Raw genomic sequence first — 23,028 nt, 5'->3', positions numbered from 1 at the left:
TCAAGTGAGGCTGTGAGGGAGAAGCAAAGAATGTGGCAAGACAGCCCTCCCCCAACATTTTCATTGCTAAGGAAAGTGAGGACTCCAAAGCTGTCAAGCTTACAGATCTGTTTGCAGACGTGACACCTTCCTCGTGACACCTTCCTCCTATACCGTGGCTTGCTGCTAACTTCTAACGTCTTCGCCTGAGGGTTTCCCGTCCACAGTCAGAAGGGGCAATAATCGTGAGGCTAATCTGATCCTGGTCACCTTCTGAGGCTTTGGTGTATCGCGTCCTTGGCATTTGGTCTTTTACTGGAATAAGCAACCTTTCTTGGATCTGTACATGTCTGTGGTATTAACACGTTCATGATATGGGGCCAGGGAATGAGACATGTGGCCAGTAACATTCACGCTCTAAGAGGTCAGTGTGCCCGTCAAGGTTGGCAAAGGTTGGCTTGTAGGGTTTAAACCTTATTTTCAACACTCTGAATTCTACCAAAGATGATTTTCTCAAGGACAAAGGTAAAAAGCCACCAGTACCAAAGATGTACTGAAATTTTATCAATCACTCTAACTTCTTGCTTTGCACACTGTGACCCGTTTTACCTGACTTCAGGCACAGATTAGACAATCACTGGGACCCTGAGTAAAGAGGCTGGGATGGGGGGTATGAGGACGGGAAGTTAGAATTTCCCTCCCGTGAGTCGAGTCTATCCTAGGCTTTTCTCAGCTCCCTGGCCCTACATACAAATACTCCCCGGCCCCGTTTCTTCTTAACCTTCCGCAACGCAGGGATGACGTAAGTTCCAGTCAACACTGGCTTATTCTCTCACTGCTTCAGAGTCTGCAACTACAATGCACACTTCATCCTTCTAGAACGCGAGTGTCACCTGCATCATCCAACATCCCTCCATCTACTTCTTTTCCCTCAAAACCACCTTCTCCTCAGGGTCCAGGTATCAAAGAGAAGGTCTCAGGTTACCCTAGTATGCAGGAGTGAAGCGAACCTTTGTGATTCCTCATAGTGGCGAGGAAGTTTTTCTGTTCTGGAGAGAAGGGAGGAGGGGATCACAGATGCAAGGCGGGTGGACCACTCTGGCCCCTGCTGTGCCCTGAGAGCTGCAGAGGAAGAGGGGGAGGTTCATTCCCACGGGCACGATCAGGGCCCTCAGGTCTCTACCAAGTTCACGCTGCTGTCACTCGGTGAGTAGCAGAGGAGGAGGCTCTTCCTTCAAAGCATCATCAAATATCCTAAAACCAATGTTTCTGCAGTGCACTGTGGGAAAACTCCAAGAGCCACTCCCATCCTGTTCTCAGCAGGTCACTGCAAGAAGTGGGTTTTGCCTTGGGAAATAGCATGCATTCATTTGGCAAGGAAAGTTCCGTCAGCTTTCAGACATGCCCGCCCGTACTCCTGAGGACAGATGACGAATCTCCCCAAGTCTGTTCAAACAACCTGCTGTGGCCCATGGGACCTGGGTGCTGCCAAACGCCGGCAATCTGTCTGACTAGCTTATGGGTGAGCACCACAGATGCCTCTAGAATGAATCTGTGTGAGTTGCTTGTTTGTGCCTGATATCATAGAGCCTGTGATTGTTTAAAGGAGAGAGATCAGGGAAGAGAGGACTCTTGACGGTTTCTCTAAGGCACTTTTGGCTTTCTGGTCCCAAACCATCCACCCCCTCATACTATGATTCCAGGGTGTTCTACAACCTCGCTATTCCAAGTGTGGCCCCCAGATCAGCAACGCTAGCATCACCTAGATCTTGTCATGGAGTTCAATTTGCAGCCCCCGTCCATACGCAAGTCCAAGTTTGCAAAGCACTGTTCCACAGACTACTGGGAAAGCCTCAGCCGGCACCGTTGCCGAGGGATGCCATCCACAAGGTCACCAGTCCTTCAGTGTCTCCCCCTCCCAAAGGCCACTGTTGGAAACTACTTCTTCCATTCCTTCCCGGGTGGGTTCTCTACCAGCATGTAGGCTGCTGGAGGGGCGGGGTGGTGGGAGACGATTAGAAGCTGCCTCTGGTACCGGACGTAGTCGTGAAAGCTCTTGTGAATTCAACAACAGCGATTGTTGTTTGGTGATTATTTCCCATCCTGGCTCCATGCACATTCACCACGTAGAACGGGGAGTTACAGAGTCTTGCCTGTAAGCACGGCCGTGAGGCACCTTCAAGGCCCTGATGACTGTCCCATGGAAGAGGAAGCAGACCTTCTGCGAATGACGTCACGGGCAGAGCTAAGACCAAAGGATGTGTATTGCAGAGCAAACCTTCCACCTGTGATGGCCTCGGCTGCCATAGGGGAACAAGCTAATGTTCTAATCGGCTCTTCGCTGGGCATGGCGAGGGAGCACTCATGTCAAGAATGACCATGACAAAAACTCTGAGGAGTTAGTTGTGGAACGGAGACTGGACTACATGACTTCTGAGATCCCATGAGTTCCCTAACAAGCCGCTGGTAGCATGCCCCTGGGAAGAACAGAATCATTTGTGTACTTTCCTTTCTCCCGTTCCAGAACTCAGTCTTCTCAAACATTTCACCTGTAGGTTAACAAACACTATCCGCTTGACTTGTACGGATTTTGACATACGCCACATCTTAAGTTATAAACTAAGGATCCCTACACCAAAGAGTTTTCTTAAGGAGCAGAAGGAGAAAATCTGCTTATTCCCCGCCGTGACTTTTGTGAAGCTGAAAGAGGTTTTTAAAACTGGGGTGTGTGTTTGTGTGGGGGTGTATGGGAGGGGGGGTGTTGCTCTGTTCCCTATATTTGAAATATTTTATCTTTTTTAGGGAACATATCTACCAATCCTTACAGTGATTTTCTATAAACCATCCATGTTTTATATCCTCAATTTTCATCATTTTATATCCTCATGTTTTCATCATCCTCAATTTATCCTAGAAAGAGGAAACATGCTCAGATACGAAATTTGAAGCGCCGGGTCGATAAGGCAGTCCAGGAAGGCAGTGAGGAGGACACGGCCATCGGCCTTTTAGAAACTACCTATCCGTGGGGCTCCACAGAGGAATGGCTGGCACTCTGGACTCCGAAACTACCTGTCTGCTTGACTTGCCTCTCAAATCTGAAATGCTGCAACCACTCTCCAGAAATAAACCGTGGGAAGTTGTAATAACTGTCCTCGGGAACTGGAGTCAGTGGCCAAAAAACCGTAGTGTTGCCTCCCAGTTCCAACTATAATCCCGGAAGGCAAATGTCCCAAGTGGAGGCTTGCAACTTGGGCTGTCGCAATGGCTTCCACCCTCCTGCAATTACCTGAACTTTACCTTCAGAAATGTCTTCAAACCGGAGTAGCAAAAGGCAAAATACGGCATCCGTTTTGTTTCTTTTCCAAATTCCCCAAGACTGCGTGCACCTGACCGTCCCACCATCATCCCTGGCTCAATGTGACTAAAATCGAGTCTATCCCTGCCTCCTTCCACTCTGGCTCCCCCCGTACCCACCATCAAAGCTCAGAGTCATAGCACTTATCTATTTGCAGTCCCCCTTAACTTATCCCTAAATATTAATAATTCGGGTGTGAATTATTGCTTCCGAGGCCATTTAACACAAAGGAACCAACGGTTACAGAATCTGCTGCTCCCCAGCAGCCCGAGTGAGCCTTTGAGATATAAACCAGACCATGCGGTCATGTCAATCCGGTTTGAAACCCTCCAATGGCTTCTCCCCATACGTAGAATAAAGCCCCAGCTCCTCTCCATGGCCCTCTGTTGTACTCTTGCTCTGTTCCGGATAAGCACCCAGGATTTCCGTCTCCGGCTCTGTCCCCTCTACACACATACAGGTGCTTCTGAATTCTGCCTTTCGAAGCCCTGTTTTAGTCAAATGACCTTGCTAAACCTTCTCCAGGCACCAGAGCCCCTGGCCCCCGCCCCCCGCCTCCCGCCCCAACCCTCTGAAGAACTTCTAGAGACTAAATGCCCAGGGAACTTACTAGGCATTTACTCTACTGGTGTTTTAGTACGTGTGACTAGTTTCAGAGAGGAGGAGGGACCGCTTAAAATCTGTGCCTTCATTTCAATCCCAAACACAATGCCTTCCATATATAGTGAGTACTTGGCAAATATTTGATTTCTGTAGCCACATAATAATCAATTTACAAAATCTAAGTAAGTTTCTTTATATCTGCAATTCAAAAAGAAAAAAAAACCCGCTATAATGAGAAAAATACTCAATAAACAATTACACATTAAGCCAGAAAAATCATGTCTCTTTGGAGTCATTTCCATAATTGAACATTATACTGCAATAAAATAATAGTATATAACACAAGCAAATGTAAAATAATTGGAAGCTATTATGAAGTTTAAGCATCCATTTTTGATATATAATAAAACTAATGTTCTATTTTGAATCATAAAAGATTCTAATAGTTTTGGGTTTTTTTTTTTTTCCTATAACAAAACAAAAGCAGGGCAATCCAAAGCACATCATGTTAAAGGAGGAATATCTTAATAATCGAAGGTAGGTAAAGCCTCTTTAGGAATATGCTTGGGGAGTCTGGGTGGTTCAGTCAGTTAAGTGTCTCTCTCTCTCTTTTTTTTAAGGTTTATTTTTTATTTTTGAGAGCAAGAGAGCACAAGCAGGGGAGAGGGCAGAGTGAGGGAGACACAGAATCCGAAGCAGGCTCCAGACTCTGAGCTGTCAGCACAGAGCCCGATGCAGGGCTTGAACTCCCGAACTGTGATATTGGGACCTGAGCCCAAGTTGGACGCTTGACTGACTGAGCCATCCACTGTTGATCTCATTTCAGGGTCTTGACCTCAGGGTTGTGAGTTCAAGCCCTGCACTGGAGCCTACTTAAAAAAAAAAAAAAAAAGGAATATGCTTGTGGTCTGCATGCTGTCTACAGACTTTATGAGTACAAATACACAGTTTTATGTGTATTGAGAAAATGTGAAAATGTACATGGCTTCACTTGGGGACTAGTCATAGGGAGGTGTCAGAGGATTTTTATTTTTCACCTTTTATCGTATTTACACTTGCATCAGAACACGGTTTAAATCCACAAAGGTGATACAGAGTCAAGTAACTGTGCAATGGGCCTAATATACTCAATATGAGAAAACCAAAGCAAAAAACCTTTTCAAAATTAGCTAAACAGAACTGCTAAGAACTACATAGACAAATCACCCAGCAATGAAACATCAAGCACCAATAAATGCCGGTAAGAATGCTGCAATCATGGGGTCCAAAGTACATGGGGTTGAAGGGGGACAGGGTTTTGTCCTGGAAATCCCTATGATGGCAAACACACACACACACACACACACACACACACACCCCAAAACTGAAACAAGGGGGATAAGATGAAGGTTTATAGAATAAAGTCTTCTACAACAAGGCAAGGGGTAAGAGTTAATTTCTTAAGCTGCAAAAAACCCCCTGCGGATTGAAAATACAATTGTTGAATCACCCTTTTCTTGAGGAAACGCATCGCTGCAGCGGAACACGAAGGAAGAGGAAAAGACAGCAAGACCCGTTTTGCCAAATCAACTCAAGAACACTTAGAAGGGTAACCTGAAAGAAATTCTTCGCGTCCCCAGCTCGTTCACCCGACCTCAAGTACCGTTGAAATCTGAGATCTTGATTCTGTTGGAGGTAAAAGGTCCTCCCAAAGGAGAAAATCACCACTCGGAAGATTGCTGCCCGGTGATGATTCCCGCGGGCACCCCAGGCACTTGAACTGAACAAAGACACAAGGATATCTCAGAGCCTAAATGACAGCGTCTCCCAGTTCGTGGGGCTGTTTGCACTCTGCAATAGTCTTTCCCCAGCTCGTCCGCTGCTGCACCCAAGCGCCCTGCTCGGTCTGACAAGGGCACGCCCCCAGCAGCACGTGGAACTTCACCGCTACTCCCTGTGCTCACAGAGGCCACGTTGGCCGACGGAACTGAAATGTGCCTGTTTGAAGATTTCCTCCTTGTTCAGGTGCCAAGGAAGGCTTTCAATCAATCTGAAAGCAGAACTGAAGGCCATTCTTAAGTCCTGACCTTGAAGACGGGAGGACTGACTTAGAAAGAGCAAGATAAAACAGAGGGCACTGGGCGAATGTCCCCAGACTGGAAATGTGCTGGCCCACAACCTAGTCCGCTCTGCCAGAGACAAATGGCTGGAAGTCATTCACCCCTGGAGTCTATTTTTAACCGCTGACACTGGTCAGTGTTTCTTTAGACCTTGATTTACTCAGATCTATAAACTGCTTTATTTTAACCACCATGCTTAGTGCACCTGATTCCAGGTGAAACTGGGGGTTTTCAAAGCATTGGGTCTAGAATTCAAATATCCCCTGAGAATGCCTACCTCCCAGGTTTAAAACAAAACTTACCTCCAAAAAGTGAGAATTTAAAACTGCTTTGCAAACAGTCAGGGCTCAAAATACACTGGTTTATTTCCTCTCCTATAGGAAAGGCGGGGACGCGAAGAATTTCTTTCAGGTTACCCTTCTAAGCGTTCTTGAGTTGATTTGGCAAAACGTGTCTTGCTGTCTTTTCCTCTTCCTTCGTGTTCCGCTGCAGCGATGCGTTTCCTCGAGAATGATCATTCACCCCACACTTTTAACCATCCCCTCCTGCTTTCTTCAAGTGCCACCCCGTATCTTTGGTTCAATTTCTTGTACACTAGAAATGACCAAGTCAGGCAAAGTGGCCAAGGCCAACGGGCCTGCGGGGCCCTTGCTAAGACTATGATTTCCACACAAAGGTGTGCTTCAGACACAATTTTCCAGCCAGTCAGTCAGTGTTGGGGACTGGGGGGGAACAGATATAAACAAAATAAAACCCATCAACTGGAAAAAGAAAGCGTGTCCTGCCTAGAGGCAATGAAATCTTAATCCTCTGTAATGCACCACAAATTCCACAAACATAACCAGGGATGTGTTTCCTTCAAAACCCCAGATCAATTCACGGCAAATGCTTAAATCTTTTTGAGTACAAAGAAACACAGTTTTCCGTCTGCCCTAACAAAGACATGTAATTATAGAGCGTGCGGTCTGAAGAAGACACAACTTGGTGAGCTTGTGCAGTGCCAGATTTTATAGGTAAACACTAATGAAACAATGGGAAGTGTGTTTATGAATAGCAACTCCATGAATAAATGGAGAGGCTGAAATAATGTAAGTTCAGTTTAGACTTCTCCCCTAAATGAATGGAACTTATATCTGCCTTATGACACGCTTTGGCGAGGAGAGGCAGTAAATATATTAACAGTTCGGAAATCGACTGGATTCACGTTCTGGCTTTGTCGCTCATTGGCCCAGAACTTTGAGGAAATCACTTCACCTCTTAGAGCCTTGGTTTCCTCATCTGAACTGAATAGAAGCCTGGGCCTCCTGATTTCTGGGGTTCTTTCCAATTCCAAGAGTCTGTGATCATATTGGCACATTAGCCTATTTTTAATTAAGGCCATCAACAAGTCACAACCATGTGAGTGATAGGAGGTGAAATTTTATTTTTAAACCAGAAATGGGATGGGTAAAGTACAAGTCTTTCCTCCATGCTGTTCCTTTTTTGTTTTGCTTTGTCTTGTTTTGAGTGAAAGCAGGGAAAGGACAGAGAGAGAGGGGGAATCTGTCTCCACTCAGCGCGGAGCCTGACGCGGGGTTCGATCCCACAACTGTGAAATCATGACCTGAGCCAAATTCGAGTCGGACGCTTAACCAACGGAGCCACCCAGGCGCCCGGAAGTAAGAGCTATTCAAACTCTAGCTTTCAAATTGTAGAGAAAGGTGCTAAATGTAACAAGAAACCAGACTCATAAAGGGCTGCACACCACTTGTTTTGAAAACATGAATTTGTTCCACCGTGAATGTTGGGTTTGCTTACGGGCAGATCCTCCCTGCAAGAAACACTAGGTGAGGGGCACCTGCGTGGCTCAGTTGGTTGAGCATCTGACTCTCGATACTGGCTCAGGTTGTGATCTCGTGGTCGTGGGATCAAGCCCTGCATCAAACACCAAGGCGAATGTAGAACCTGCTTGGGATTCTCCCCCTCTCTCTCTCTTCCACTCTTGCTCGTGCTCTCTCTCTCTCTCTCTCTCTCTCTCTCTCTCTCAAAAAACAAACAAACCAAGAAACACGAGGTGAATGCGGAAAACAGCACCAGGCTGAACCAAGCCCACAGTGAACCACCATTCACCACACTGAATGCTCACATTTCAAACTCCTGCCTGATACCCCGGGGCTCCCTGTACATTTGGAGCTCACCTGTCCACGTCTGGTGTCCCAATTTTCCACCTCTTCACAATAATGCGTAAGCTGCAACCCAACATCCGCCTCCACAAGCCACCTTCAGGCCTTTTTCAAGGGAAATGCCATATTTGTTGTAGCATTTATGTATTTGTCTCTTATCACTTAATGCATGTGAAACTACGTTACCATTTTTATAAGGTTCCTATCTTTTAAAATTTTTATTTATTATATTTTTTAATGTTTATTTCTTTATTTTGAGAGAGAGAGAGAGAGAGGGCAGGCGTGGGGAGGGGCAGAGAGAGAGAGAGAGGGAGAGAGAGAATCCCAAGCAGGCTCCCAACTGTCAGCGCAGAGCCTGATGTGGGGCTCAAACTCATGAACTGTGAGATCGTGACCTGAGCTGAAATCTAGAGTCGGACGCTCAGCCAACTGAGCCACCCACCCAGGCGCACCCCTATAAGGGTCTTACTTCAAAAAAAAAAAAAAAAAATGTCAGTGATGAAATTTTTGTATTCTTAACTCATTTTATCCCTAAGCCCTACAGTTCCAATTATTCCACTGTGCACAGCACAGTGATTTTTTTTAGGAACATATAAGCAACGTTGCAGCAGAACGGACCATGCATGACAGGGAGAACCTCCTCGTACAAAGAATGTCAAAGAATGGATCAATAGTCAGTCCAGGGCAGAGTCTAGGGCAAAGTTTCTACCGCGCTGCGAAAGGCATCCAGGTACTGTCCTCTTCGACTTACTTAGCAATGAACTTATTTACTACCAGGCAGAAATTGAGAGAATGAATATTTTTGAATCATTCACTCAACGCAAATAGAGTAAGCCTACTCACTCTAAGCTAAGTGTTGGAGGGAGAGGAGAAAGATGATGATAAGATAGGATTACTCTCCTGGAGGAACTCATATCTGAACGGAAGAAAGACATAAATAGCTATCATGTAATGCAGCAAAAGCTCTAATAAACGTAGCACTAAGTCCTCTGCAATCTCAAAGGAAGGAAGGACTAACTCTCAATGACAGAAATATGAATCCTCAAAGCTTAACAAGCTGAAATAAGTGATGGGTTAAAAGAAAAAACAAAAATAAGCAAACACACCCCAAAGGAACTACAACAGCACCAATTGTTAAGTGTGTACTTAAAATCTTTAGGTCTTTTAAAAATCTGCCCCTAGTAAGCCTTGCCTCTCCTTTCCCTTACTTGAAAACAGCCGGTACTTGCATTCACTTTGTGGTAAGCTCCAATCAGCCCAAAGCTATTCTAATGCAAGTTTTGGCTGCCTTAATAGAAACGTATCACCGAGCAAACGGGGGTGATAGGTACTGGTTACACCACATCGGGAGCATCAAGTTCTGCAGACCTTACTCTAAGGGGGCCGTAGGTAAGCTGGAACGAATTCAGAGGATGACGGACAGAATCAAAGCCTTGTCTCCTTGGTACTGGCTGCAGGAAGGGGGAAAGGGAGGAGGGCAGGAAACACAGAGGCTGTCTTTGGGAGAGAAAGTAGACTTCTCTTACGTGGCTCCAAGGGGAAAGCGCTCCATGGGAAACAGACGTCAGCCCAAGAAAGACGAGACTTTTGTAGCAGGCTGCCTAAAGACAGAACGGAGCTCCTGGAAAGGTGTCTCAGGGGTGTTCAAGCACAGGCTTTGTGACCAGCTGGCGTGGAAGCTACAGCCAGAAGATTTACAAACGCCTGATCTTTCTCAGATCTTTCCCCAGTCAAAAGTTTCCATGATTCCAGTTATTAAAAATTGGCTTCCTGATTCTAAGGCAAGCTACAATTCTTCTCCACCTCCTAACTTTAGAGCCAGACACGAAAAGCATGCCGTCTGGTGCTCCTTTAGAGACAAAGAGTCTATGCTACAGACAGAACAAAAAGTGTAAGAGAGAGGACACGAGGAGCACCCACAGGTACTCAATCCATCGTCTTTCACCTATACAATGCATCCACCGACCTACACTTTCCGTCAAAACCACGATGAGCTATCCCCCCACACCTGTCGGAATGGCTACGCTCAAAAAGACAAGAAACAAGTGTTGGCGAGGAGGTGGAGAGAAGGGACCCCTCGTGCACTGTTGGCGGGAACATAACTTGGAAGGTCTTCCAACAATTGAAAACAGAACCACCATATGATCTGGCAATTCCCCTGCTGGATTATGTATTTGAAGAAAATAAAAGCACTAATCTGGAAAGATTCTCGCACCCTCACGTTCACTGCCCGTTAACAGCGAGGACACGGAAGCAGCCCAAGTGTCCATCGACTGGTGAAAGGATAAAGACGTGGCATACGGATCCCGTGGCATATCACTCAGCCATAAAGAAGAATGAAATCTTGCCATCTGCTGCAACGTGGACAGACCCTGAAGGTGTTACACGACGTGAAATAACTCAGAGAAAGATAAATCCTGCAAGATTTCCCTTACGTGGGATACCTACGAAACAAAACAAAAGTCACAGATACAGAGACCAGATTGGTGTCTCCTTACAAGGAGAGGCAGGTTGAGAGGTGACATGGGTGAAGGGCATGAAGAGATACAAACTTCCAGTTACAAAAGAAGTGAGTCACGGAAATGTTAATACACAGCATGGGGAATATAGGCAATAATGCCGTAGTAGATTTGTACGGGGACAGATGGCACTTAACCGTGGTGATCAGTTTGCAACGCGCCCAAGTGTCAAAACCCACAAAATATTGTACGTACTTCAGTAAAAAACACAATCAAAGACTTTCCGTTTCCTCTTCTCTGGATCCTTTAACACACACCTCCGTGAGGGCGACAAGGGCACACGTAAGGAGACAGGGTTGCCTTCACATCTCTGCACGGCTAAGCTGTGCTCTGACAGTGCCTGTGGGCTCTCTTGTGAGCCCAGGCGATTCTCAGAAGATAATTCGTTCCAACTCAAGGTGAGTGGCTGGTAAAAGCCCATCTAGATTTCTTTCTGGATCACGATTTCTGGTGTGGGTACCCAAGCCCTTCCCTCGGTTAGATGTTTCCACGGCCGGCATGTGGGGAAGACAGAAAAAGATCCACACGGAACCCCGCTCATTCTGGTGGCACCAGAGTGCACCTGATCCTTCCAGGTAACGTGTGGATCGAAATTTCTCTACAACCGGATAGCCAAGGCAGGGCCGGAAAGGCCTCAAAAGCTTGTCAGGATGAAAGAACAACAGCAAATCGAAACTTTCCCTGGTGATGTGGCCTCCAGAAGGCAGGGGTGGGGAGGGCGACTCTGTCCATACTCGGTGCGCCACGAAGACGTGGACGACACGGAACAAGAATATTCCAGTGTGTTAAGGGCTGACGCGACTAGAAGAGCCACACAGGTGAAGATCTAACACTGCTCCTCTCCGGTTGTGAGAGACGGGATAAAATAACCTGCAAAGCGCGTGAGCATCCTTTTCCTCCCTCCACTGTGAGCCCCCACTATCCCCCGGGGACTGAGCCTGGGAACCTGGCACCTTGCATCACAGATCCCGCTGGCCACTGTCACCCCCTGCTGTCCGTCCTGGGTAGAGGCAGAGGGCTTTCCACCGCTTCTCTTCACGCCTGCCTCCTACCTCGTGCCTCGCAGCTACGCGGCTTTACGCGCACGTGGATGCCAACAAAGTGAAGAACAAACCCGACACTTCAGTACGGGGCAGGAAGGAAAAAAATGTCAATCTAAATGCTCCCGTGGAGACTCTTCATCTGTCCACGCAGCAACACCCGTTTCTCTGACCAAGAAGACAAGACCGCCTTAAGAGTTACAAGTTCTAGCACCAAGAAAAAGAAAAGCTTAAGGTACAGAGTCGTGGAAGCACGATGTTACCCCCCGAAACTAATGGGACACTGTCTGTCAACTATACTTCAATTAACAAAAAAAAAAAAAAAAAAAAAAAAAGAGGGGGCACGTGGGTGGCTCAGCTGGTTAAGCGTCTGACTCTTGATGTCGGCTCAGGCCACATGAGCTCACGGTCGTGAGATCGAGCCCTGCGCTGTGCTCCGCGCTGGGCGTGGCGCCTGCTTAAGATTCTCTCTCTGCCTCTCCCCTGCTCTTGCTCCCTCTCTTTTTCTCTGAGACAATCTAACAAACAAAAAGCAGCGAGAATGGCCACGGGCTTCCCCTACAGGCCATCTCCCCCTGGGGAGAACCGCCACTCACAAGCACACTGTGCATTTACAACGTGGTGTCCGGGACTTCCCTCTAGGACACGGAGACCTGCAAGGACCTCACTTCCTGGTTCTTAGGCAAGTCTGCAGAAAGGCCCATAAATCTGCAAAGCCTTCTAACTGCACACCTGGGAGTCTGAGGATAACTTCGGCCACACCTCTTGATCTGTTTTCAGTTTACGGACTTAACCTGACCAAAAGTTAGTTCACGGGTATCCTCAGCAGAAACCTTCCGTTGGGGGTCTTTGTTAATTCCCACTTGCCTAAATTTTAACACCTAATTAATCCGTCTATTGAAATGCTCCTCTTTATTGCTAATTGGCTGCAGTATAATAATCTGTCTACATTATAGTATTTTACTGCCAATCACAACATCAATAAAATGGGCAATGACTTTTTTCTCTCTTCAAGGTTATCTATAGAGCCCCGGGGCTCTGAAACATGAGGGAGACCTTCTCGTCACTCCTCTGGATTTTTGGGTCATGTGAACGTCCTGTGCACCCCTGGATAATCAAGGCAGCACATAGTAGTAGAACAGTAAAGCAAAATGCATGCCGGTCCACTCTGGCGACTATCCCTTCCTTCAGAAATCACACATCAATGAGATAGAAGTGGGTATCAAAGGTCAGGATGTTTCTACCCCACACTAAAAATAACAGAGCAAACAGGCCTTCAAAAATAAATTCCTTTAGACTCAAACCCAGAAACATGATCTTCTGATTCCATTTTGATTCTAGGGACGAGGCAGAATCTACACTACAGATGTTTCTAGAAGACGCAACATTGCAAAATCTAATTTCCCAGGCCCTTTCTGCATCGACTGCTTAGGCGATATAACTAAGGGGCAGGCTGAGAAAGTCTGCTCTATGACTAAGCATGCGGAAAACGCAAGGATAACATTCTCGTGGAAACATTAGCTTGCATGTATTATCCAAATTTGTTTAACTCCTTGCCTTTTCTATTTATCACTGCTTCCTCGGGTCTCCACCAGGCATTAAAGAAGCAAGAGGAAGATAACTTTTCTCCTTGTGAGCAGTTATGGTTAATGTTTTAGTCCGTTTAGGGAGTAACACTAGCTTGGCTGACAGAGCGATGGACTCAACAATAGTACCCCTTCTCTCTGTTAATGCGGTAGAATGACAGAGGGGGCTGGTGAAGGCCCATGATTTACAAGGAGGCGGAAGGGGTGAGGAGGTCGAGCATGGGGAACGGAAGGGCATATTTATGACTCTCTTGCACAATCAATCTACCCTATGTCTAGATCTTTCTAACAGTCAGAGATGCACTTTGTGGAAACAATCTCTTCCCAAGTATATGAAATAGGAAATAACAGCTCTGATGAGCCAGCTTTGGGAATGTAGAGCACAACGTAGACATTTCTCATTTCCAGTACAGGTCAGCGTTTCCCACCCAGTGCCCTCTTCACCATGACAAAGTCTTTCAACTCATGACCCCATCAATCAGACTCAAGCCCTCTGTAAATCGTTCCTATTTGGATGGATTAATGACGATGTATAGAAGGCACTGACCTGACATTTTTTAAAAATGGGAAGGAATTTACCTTAAAACATATAGATTATAAATACATTTTTCTTCCAACAACTATTCCAACCACACCACTCGCTTTGGAAAACTAAAGGCCTCTTCCCAAACCTTTAGGACAATAGGCAATAATATGCTTATTAAAGTGACTGCACATTTCCCTTCAGTTCCTATATCATTTGATCCGGATCATTTGATCCGGTATTTTTCCAGGCTGACATTTATTCTTCATCAGGAACATTCCTAAAGGAATGCAATATGTAATCTATAGGTTTTTATTGGTGGCTTAGTGACTTCTGGTTGCTTTTAGGTAACGCATCTTTAACTCTTCATAGAGTATTATGTTGTCTGCAAATACTGAAAGTTTGACTTCTTCTTCGCCGATCCATATGCCCTTTATTTCATTTTGTTGCCTGAATGCTGAGGCTGAGACCTTCCGGTACCATGTTAAACAGTAATGGTATCTATCTAACTCGTTAGTTCATTAGAAATTTACCCTGGTATGAGATGAAGATCTAACCACCTGTTGAACAATCTTTCCTCCCGTTCCCCTCGGGTCTGTAAAGGCTCTTATATCCTACATTACATTTTTCTACGAAAATAGGATTTGTTTCACGGTCTGTTAACAGCACCGGAATATTCAGATGATTAGGACCATGATAGTCAAAATATTCTAGCTACGTAGACGTTACATAACACACACATACGTATAAATAAATACAGTGGAAGTGGTCACTTCCTCCTTCTTTGCAGATTTTCAAATCCAAACTCCACTCGCCCAAATAAAAATTTGGACGGTAACTGATCTAAACTTTCAAATTCACTCAGATAAACTTAATACTTGGCCGAACTCCACAATCTGCCTCATGCCTCGCAGAGATTTGTAACTGTCTTCATCTTAGTCTGCTAAGTGAATGGAACTGCCCTTTCAACAGGCATCCTGAGAACATGTTACTTCCCACTCCCAAGGGCTTTATTTTCCAAATGGAGGATTTCAGGAGAACACAAAAGCCCCGAAGCAAAGCCAACCCTGGGCATCAGTTCCAGGGAGAATAACTTAGAGTACAGATGCACTCCCTGACACACGGAATGCAGACAGGTCCACGCATGTGGCCTTGGCCTGACTGGTAAGTAAATTCTCCATTAGAGCCCGAACGTCAAAGGCCAAAGCACTGCATCCTTCATAGCAAACCCATAAAACCAACAAGACCACCCCAGAAGGTCAGTGCTAGGATCCCAACCTTGGCCTAGAAGCCAGGTCTCTCACTGCCCTTCGCCACTCCTCCTGCCCCTCTCCTGAATGACTGTAGCGGCTTCTAAACAATGGAATAGAGATGTTCTGCTGCCATGTCCCTTATCCTTTCACAAGTCAATTTCCATTGTTTCTGGATTTCAGGAAGATCCAAGTAAGGCACCCCCTCCAAACCCCCACCCCTCGAAATTCCCCCCAAACCCAGAACCCAGTGATGCGTCGCCCAGGCTTCCACGTGCAGCGGTAATCTGTTTCAGCCCTACTTTGGCAAGGCTTTCTTTGTAGACAAGGGCCACTTACCCTAAGCACTACCTGTGTTTTTCCACCTGAGGGACAGATCGAGGACTTTGTTTCCTTCTCCAGATCTATATATTCTCTCGACCTTGCACTGAAAGCTTGTAATTACCTCCCTTACCACCTTAAAACACCAAACACTTCTTCCTTAACCTTCAACAGTGCGACACTGAACTGAAGTTGAGATAATTATGAAGCATTAAAGCAGCTCTTCTTATGCCTCGTAACAAGCTCTTTCATGAGTCACTGCCTCCATTTTAAAAAGAGGCAGAGATAATGATGAACAGAGTTGAAGAATCTTGGAAAGGCAATCAAATGACTTAGGGAGGTATTATACAGCAGCTCAAACATTAACTTGGGGACTTTCACAGTTAATATACGGCTTTATTTTCTATTCTTGGAAACGGACCAATCCACGGCGTGGTCAAATATTGCTTCCAATGAGCAGAAAAGAGAGAAAGTGACTATACTAGCATAGTGGTCATACCCTGCCAAGCTCACCCCCCTGACACAGGGTGTCCCCCCCGTACACAGGCCAAAACAGACATAACCCTCAGCAAACCTCATTCCGGGACAGCTTTCTTACACGTCAAAAAGGGCAGGAGCGAGGGGGAGAATGTTTCTATCTCCATAGAGACACTTCCCAGGTTGTCATGAGATCTGAATGGGCAAACATCACGGGAAACCAGCATGCACTGTGGGCTTTCGAGCCACAGGAGCACGAGCCTCCAGACCTTTGTTATCAGCTCAGCCCTGTGTTCTTGAAGTTCGGAAGGATTCTGAGAAACAAAAAAAGGTAACTCAGCCAAAAAAGACTGTGAAGCCGCTTCCATCCAAGATATAAAAGATGCTTAACAACTATTTTACAAAGCGCATCAGGGGCGCCTGGGTGGCTCAGTCAGTTAAGCATCCGACTTCGGCTCAGGTCATGATCTCTCGGTTTGTGAGTTCCAGCCCACGTGGGGCTCTGTGCTGACAGCTCAGAGCCTGGAGCCCGCTTCGGATTCTGTGTCTCCTTCTCCCTCTGCCCCTTCCCTGCTTGCGCTCTGTCTCTGTCTCTCAAAAATAAATAAAACATTAAAAAAAATTTTTTTAAAACAAAAACAAGGCACATCAACAACAGCCTGCACATATGTGATAAAGTGATTGCAGGAAATGTTAACAACTGCAGAGTTCAGGTGGATGGGGGTGCGTGTTGGTGAGGCTGCGAGTGGAGAAGGACACAGGTGTCCACCATACAATGCTCTGGATTGTTCTGTATGTTTGAAAACTTCCACACAAAATTATTGGGAGAAAATCATCCAGACAGTTGGCATCTTCAATATCGTGTGGGACTTGTGTGCAACAGATTTGCTAAGCTCCACAGAATGTTCTATTTATGCAACAGAAACATTCCCCGGCTTGGAATGGTGGGAAATATGATCAGTAAACACCCATCGCTCTAAGCCTTCCAGAGTCCTAGGCAACATCCCATCTAAGATGCCCTTAAGCTGCAATTACTTCTGCAGATGGAGATTTCCCTCCGTCCCCTCCTTTGCAGAATTAAATGTTCAGGAGGCTAACCTTTTTCTGTACTTCTCTGCTGTCTCAGATCATTAAAAATCTAGGGTGTAAATGTTTATTATTCTTGCATGGTGCATAAACCAATTTCTACCCAACCCGCAATACTGAGTTCTAATTAACCAAGTGATTAGGCTGTGCAGCCCCGTGGGAATGGCAGAAGATGGGAAGTTGGAGAAGCCAGGTGTGAGGCCAGCCTCCGCGGGCGAGTGGCCGCCTCTGAGCACGCGGCCTCCTCGGGGACAAAATGGAGGTCACACGTGCCACATCTCCTCCAAGTGTTTGTTCTGAGCGTAGGTAACTATAAATACGTGTATTGATGACACAAAGAAACGAGAAAGCACTTTGAACACTGTGACGCGTAATCCGCTGCAGTCCGGTTCCTAATTTACTTTGACCGGCTTTTGCACCTGTTTTGGAAAACGGTGCTTGCTTTTTCCATATCATGCGCAAACAGTTGCTAGCATTCAGAGTTTGGGACCTGGTGGTGTAACGATTGGCGAGGGGGAGCCAAAGGGAAGGCTCGGGGCCTGCCTGAGCCTCCTCACCAGGCGGGACACCAAGTGGGTTAAGGGAGAAGCAGGCGGGACAGGGCGGGTCAAAGGTCACCGGATAAAGAGAACTTAAGCTGAACGCTCCCCCGCCCCCAACGTTTCTGTCAGGAGAGCAGACCTTTCGGGAGCAGACAGACGCTCAGCGTGCGAGGCTGGGGTCTGGACACGGAACACCACTGGAAGAGATGGGCCCGGCTACATGTCAGTGTCTGGAGGTCATCCCAGGGCCTCTGTTGCTCTCTCAAATGGGCATCCCAGCCTCCGACACCTGGCCTTTCTCTGGGCAAGCCCTCAGGAAATGGAAGCCGCGCTACCCATGAGGAGTCCTAAGGTTACAGGTGGGGCGCGTGAGGTCGGCCACAAATTCTGACGCACAAAGCCAAGGGGCCAAAGTCCTAGCAGAGGCATATGTTTAGGAAACACGCTTACGGGCCTTCATTTTCTTACTCAAATGCAACGGCTGATCCTACACCAGCCCCTGTCCTGGAGGGGGAAATGCCATCAAGGTCATTGTGTCAGGGGGTGGGTGGTGATGAGGGGAGCAGACAAAAGCATCACATCAGTGAGAAATTTCCTGGAGGTGGTGACCGTCCTGTGGCTATGTGAGAGACTCTTCCTAAGAATTGAGAGAGTATTCTTAAGAAATACTCAGTGACCTGGGTGGCGTTAAACGGTCCTCATTTACGTAGCTTGCCCTCAACTGGTTCAGAACAGAATTGCCTATTCGAGTGTATGTGCAGGCAAACTTCAGAGACAGAGAGAGACAGAGACAGAAAGAGAGTATCAGAATAAATCAAATAGAGCCAAAAATTAAAACGCGGAGGAGAATATATTGATTTTGTACTATTCTTATTCTTGCAAATCTTTGAGATCATTCCCAAATGAAAAGTAAAAAGAGAAAGGTGGAGGAGGAAAGGGAGACAGTGGAATGGCTCTGTGACAGTCACTTGGAGTGGATCATCACTGAAAGGTGGTAGAAATTGAGCGATCAGTCTTGTTAGATGTCCTTAAACTAACACACGACCAGACAAAACAAAACAAATGCTTCAGGAGACATTACCAAGAAAGCGCAAAGACAACCCAGAGAATGGGAGAAAACATGTGTCAGTCACAAATATGGTAAGGGTTTAGGATGCAGAATATATAAAGAACGGTTACAGCTCAATAAAGTGGAGACTAATTGCCCATTTAAAAGCGGGCAAAGGATTTGGTAGACATTTCTCCCAAGAAGGTTCACAAAAGGCCAATAAGCCCATGGAAAGATGCTCCACATCCTTAGCCTACCAGGGAAATGCAAATCACAGTCACAATGAGATCCCACCCCACACCCAGCTCAGAAAGACCATGGATAACAAGCGTTGCAGAATGTGGACAAATTAGAACCCTCGCACGCTGCTGCGGTGGGAACCAAGACTGGTGCCCTTGCTTTGGAAAGAGGTGTGGCAGAGCCACAAGAGCCTAAAGTGTAGTGTTCATAAACGACCCAACCATCCCGCTGCCAGGAAATGAAAACTTGTCCACACAAAAACCCCGCGCACGAATGCTCGTAGCAGCATTATTCATGACACAGAAACAGCCCAAACGTTCAACTAAGGAATCGAAAAGCAAAATGCGGCATCTCTCTACAACGGAATATTATTTGGCAATAAAAAAATAAAGTGCAGATACAGGTCACAACATGGGTGAACCGTGAAAAAAGGCTAAGTGAAAGAAACCAGTCACAGAAGAGCACATAACCATATTCCATTCATATAAAGTCCAGAACAGAGATACAGAGACAGAAAAATTAGTGGGTGCCGAGGGCTGAGGGACAATGCTAGGCTTAGGGGGTAACTTCTCCGACGTTAGGTGCCTTTCGGGTATAAAGACAGTGTTCTAGAATTTATTATAGTGAGAGTTCCACAACTTGGTGAATATACTAAAAACCACTGGATTGTTATCTTAAAAGAGTGAATTTGGGGCACCTGGGTGGCTCAGTCACTTAAGTGTACAACTTCAGCTCAGGTTATGATCTCCTGGTTTGTAGGTTCGAGACCCACATTGGGCTCTGTGTTGACAGCTCGGAGCCTGGAGCCTGCTTCCGATTCTGTCTCTCTCTCTCTCTCTCTCTCTCTCTCTCTCTCTCTCAGTCCCTCCCCAACTTGTTCTCTGCCTCTCAAAAATAAATAAAGGTTAAAAAAACTTTTTTAAATAAAAAAAGAGTGAATTTTATGGTATGTGAATGCTACCAATAAAAAAAAACAAATGGTTGTCTTATTGCTAGTTAGTGCCTAGGGATGGGCAGACAGGGTCACACAATCTACAATAAGAAGTAATTAAGGGTTCATGGCCTTGGGTTTATACTAGTCACAGAGCGCTAACAAGTTTCCAGCTTCTAAATCTCTGGAGGAGGAGAGCACATAAGGCCTGGCTTCTATACATTTCTAAAGTCTTCTGAGTCTCAGAATAAAGAATTTCCCCCAGCTTTGTCATCTATGACATGGAAATAATTCAGTAATTCAATGGTTGCAGACGGACCGCCAAGTTTCAGGGACTGATGCTAAGAATTCGCAGAAAAGTTAAGACCTGAACCCTGACCAGAAGGATCTCCTAACTTATCATCGGAAAGACCTGAGGGCCTGAGGGCCTTCGGGGCTCTGGGCTCCTGACCAGGAGGGCACTGGGGAGTGGAGAGCTGGAGGGGCACAGAGGGAAGGCACTGTGGGTACATTACGGTGCTGACCATCAATGGTACCCTAACCATCCGGCCCCCGGACCATTCTCAGGATCTCCACCCCCACCTCAGAGGTCTGTAAAAGCTCTCAAAAGCACCAGAAGAAACAGAAGGAGATGGAAGGTGTGGCTGACATTTTCACCCCATTTGGTAAATCCCTGTTCTCAAGTGCAGAGCAGGTCTTAGGTTCACAAAGAACAGAGAGCGCTCCTCCCAGCCCAGCGTGTCCTGGCTGGTGTGCTGCTGGCCTTTTCTGCTGGCCCCTGGGGAGAAAAAGCACTTCTGGGGATAACTGGGTGAGTCCTTCCTTTTAATCAGGGAGCACTGTTTGAGGAAACAGTTGCGGGGGGGTTGGAGGGGAGGGAGGAAGAAAGTTAACAGATCAGTTAAGGATGCATTCTTCATTTGGGCCACACACAAAAGTGTTAAATGTAAATCTCCCTTCTTTGGTAAAATTACCGATTAGGAAAACTGTCCAAGGCACAATGTGCGCAAAGCTCCTTCAAGATGGGCTCTGAAATGGACGAGGCTCAGTCTGGATGAACTCCATCGAACCCTCTAAGACCCTCAAAGGGTTTTTCAAAAAAAAAACCCCCAAAACCACAAGGATAAATTAAGGATTCTCTTCTAACTTTGGCTGGTGTAAAGCATTAAAAAAAAAGAACAATTCCTTTTTAAAATCTCTTGGCAATTTGGAGCCAAATATCAGGAGAGCATCACAAGGCAAACCAAAAGGTTTATTTGTTTCTGCAGGTAAGCGATCCCTCCAATTATGTGGGTCACTTTGCGTAAGTGCTCTTTGTGAGATGACCGAAGACAGTAGATGAGAAAAAAAAGTGCCTTCGAGATATCAGGAAAGTGTTTAAACATTCGGTACATTTTGTTTTAATTTTCTTAAAGACCAGATTCTGCCTACGAGTGTTTTTTTTTTTGTTTTGTTCAACTGTGCCTAAAAAGAAATATTCACGTACAATTTTTCCATCTACTTCTGAATTGGTTCAAGAGGGAAATCAAGAAAATTCAGAGTTATAAACAACTACACCAGCCAATCCCTTTATGGGTGAGCTGAGCCATGAAGATTAAATCAAGAGCAAGCTCGAACCCGGGTCAGAACTCTCATCTGCTCATGGCCTGGTCAGCACCTTCCTGCTGTTCCAAAATGCCTTCAAGGAACCTCACCCTGGTTTAAGGACAAGTCTCCCACAGGGAACAGAGGCAGGTGAACAAATAAAACTATTTGCATTTCCCCTTTATTGGTTCCAGACTATGGTTTGGATAATGTAATTACCTTTAAGATTTTTTTTTTTTTTTTTTTTTTTTAAATGACTGGCTTCTTTTCTCCGGAAGAAATTAATGACTGCCTTCAGGAGTTTGCCTTTCTCAAGTTCAAGTTTACCAAACGACAGATTCCTTTGACAGTTCAAACTGTGTAAACTGGTGACAGAATCCTAGATACTCTCATGCTACCTGGCACCACAAAGCCCACACGTCTGGGACTCACTCCGCTCTCTTCTCTCTCACTGACGTCGAACACTTTGGAAGCCAGCGCATGCCCGGGTGTGGGGTTTTAACTTGTTAGGTCAGGTCCGATGTTTCATGCTAACTTATAACCAAGGCATATACCTTAGGACACGTTAGGTGATTAAGGTGATTAAGTAAGGTGGTCTGGAGACACAGATCGTGAATCTGAAATCGTGAACGTGTAAGTTTTACCAACACCCTGGGATGAACAGGCTTTGGGGGCTGTAACATATGGGGCTGTGGCCCCTTTGGCCCGGTACGACAGCAATCTGAACACACACTTGGGTGCAGTTACTCTTACTCTGGTATAAACGTGCAGGTTCCTGCATGCTGGCCCCGAAGGAACGGCCTAACCTGCTCAGAATCGAAAACTGTCTTTGTATTCCCACCAGGTGGGGTGGAAATAACCCTTCTCCCCTTAGACACCGCACAGGTTAGGAAAAGAGTCACCTGGGCAACAATAATGTTAATACTCGGCCTTCACAGATTCCACGCTCATTAGTCCTAATTGGTGAGGAGGGGGAAGACAGAAGGCTGGCCTTCAGACAAACGCTGCCGAGAACCAGGCCCCTGAGGCTTCTTCACAAGTACCCGCCCTTAGAATCTACCTGATCAAACACAACAAAAGCTGGGGAATTGGCTTTGAGATGCTTTAAAATAAGATAATCCAGCCGTGTTATCCTTTACACCTGCTTCTCAGGAGAACAAAAGCACGAGATCCACTCTCAATACAGGTCACCGGGGTTCCAGAAGATGCTAGTGTGTTTAAGCCTCTCTGACTTGACAACATTATCCTCTAAACGGGGGGATTAAAGGGTCTTGGGTGCACCAACGGCAATAAGCTGGACAGGGCCTCTGGATTTCTTGACCACTTAAGATTTTATCTTCTCAAAATTTCTGGGATGCGGTGTTATGGAAGGTTCCACGTGTGCCATGGTTATTTTCGCCCACTGAGTTTGTGTTTTTGCCTCTGTTTATTTTCTTCCTACTGATAGTATTTTAAGCCACAGAAATTTAAGAAGGCCAACATCACACACCATTTTCATAGGAAATGCCAACATACTGAAAAACTGTATATACATGACAGAATGTTTCGAAGTTCAGCATACTCCCATAAAGCAACTGCCTAATTCAAATAATAGAATGTGTGTCAGGGATCTAATTATTTGTCAAGAAGTGCCATTTTTCATTCACATACATGTCTAGCAGGATACCTAAATATTCCTTGGAA

General features: G+C 46.0%; 1 protein-coding gene across 6 annotated transcripts in view; it reads right to left on the bottom strand.

Moving 5' to 3' along the window:
• AUTS2 (activator of transcription and developmental regulator AUTS2) overlaps positions 1–23,028 on the bottom strand; it is a 1,113,014-nt gene that overhangs the window by 39,580 nt on the left and 1,050,406 nt on the right. The window lies entirely within an intron of this gene.

This window comes from Panthera tigris, chromosome E3 (genome assembly GCF_018350195.1).
Source record: "Panthera tigris isolate Pti1 chromosome E3, P.tigris_Pti1_mat1.1, whole genome shotgun sequence".
NCBI classification, from domain to species: Eukaryota; Metazoa; Chordata; class Mammalia; order Carnivora; family Felidae; genus Panthera; species Panthera tigris.
This window is presented reverse-complemented; position numbering and strand designations above follow the sequence as displayed.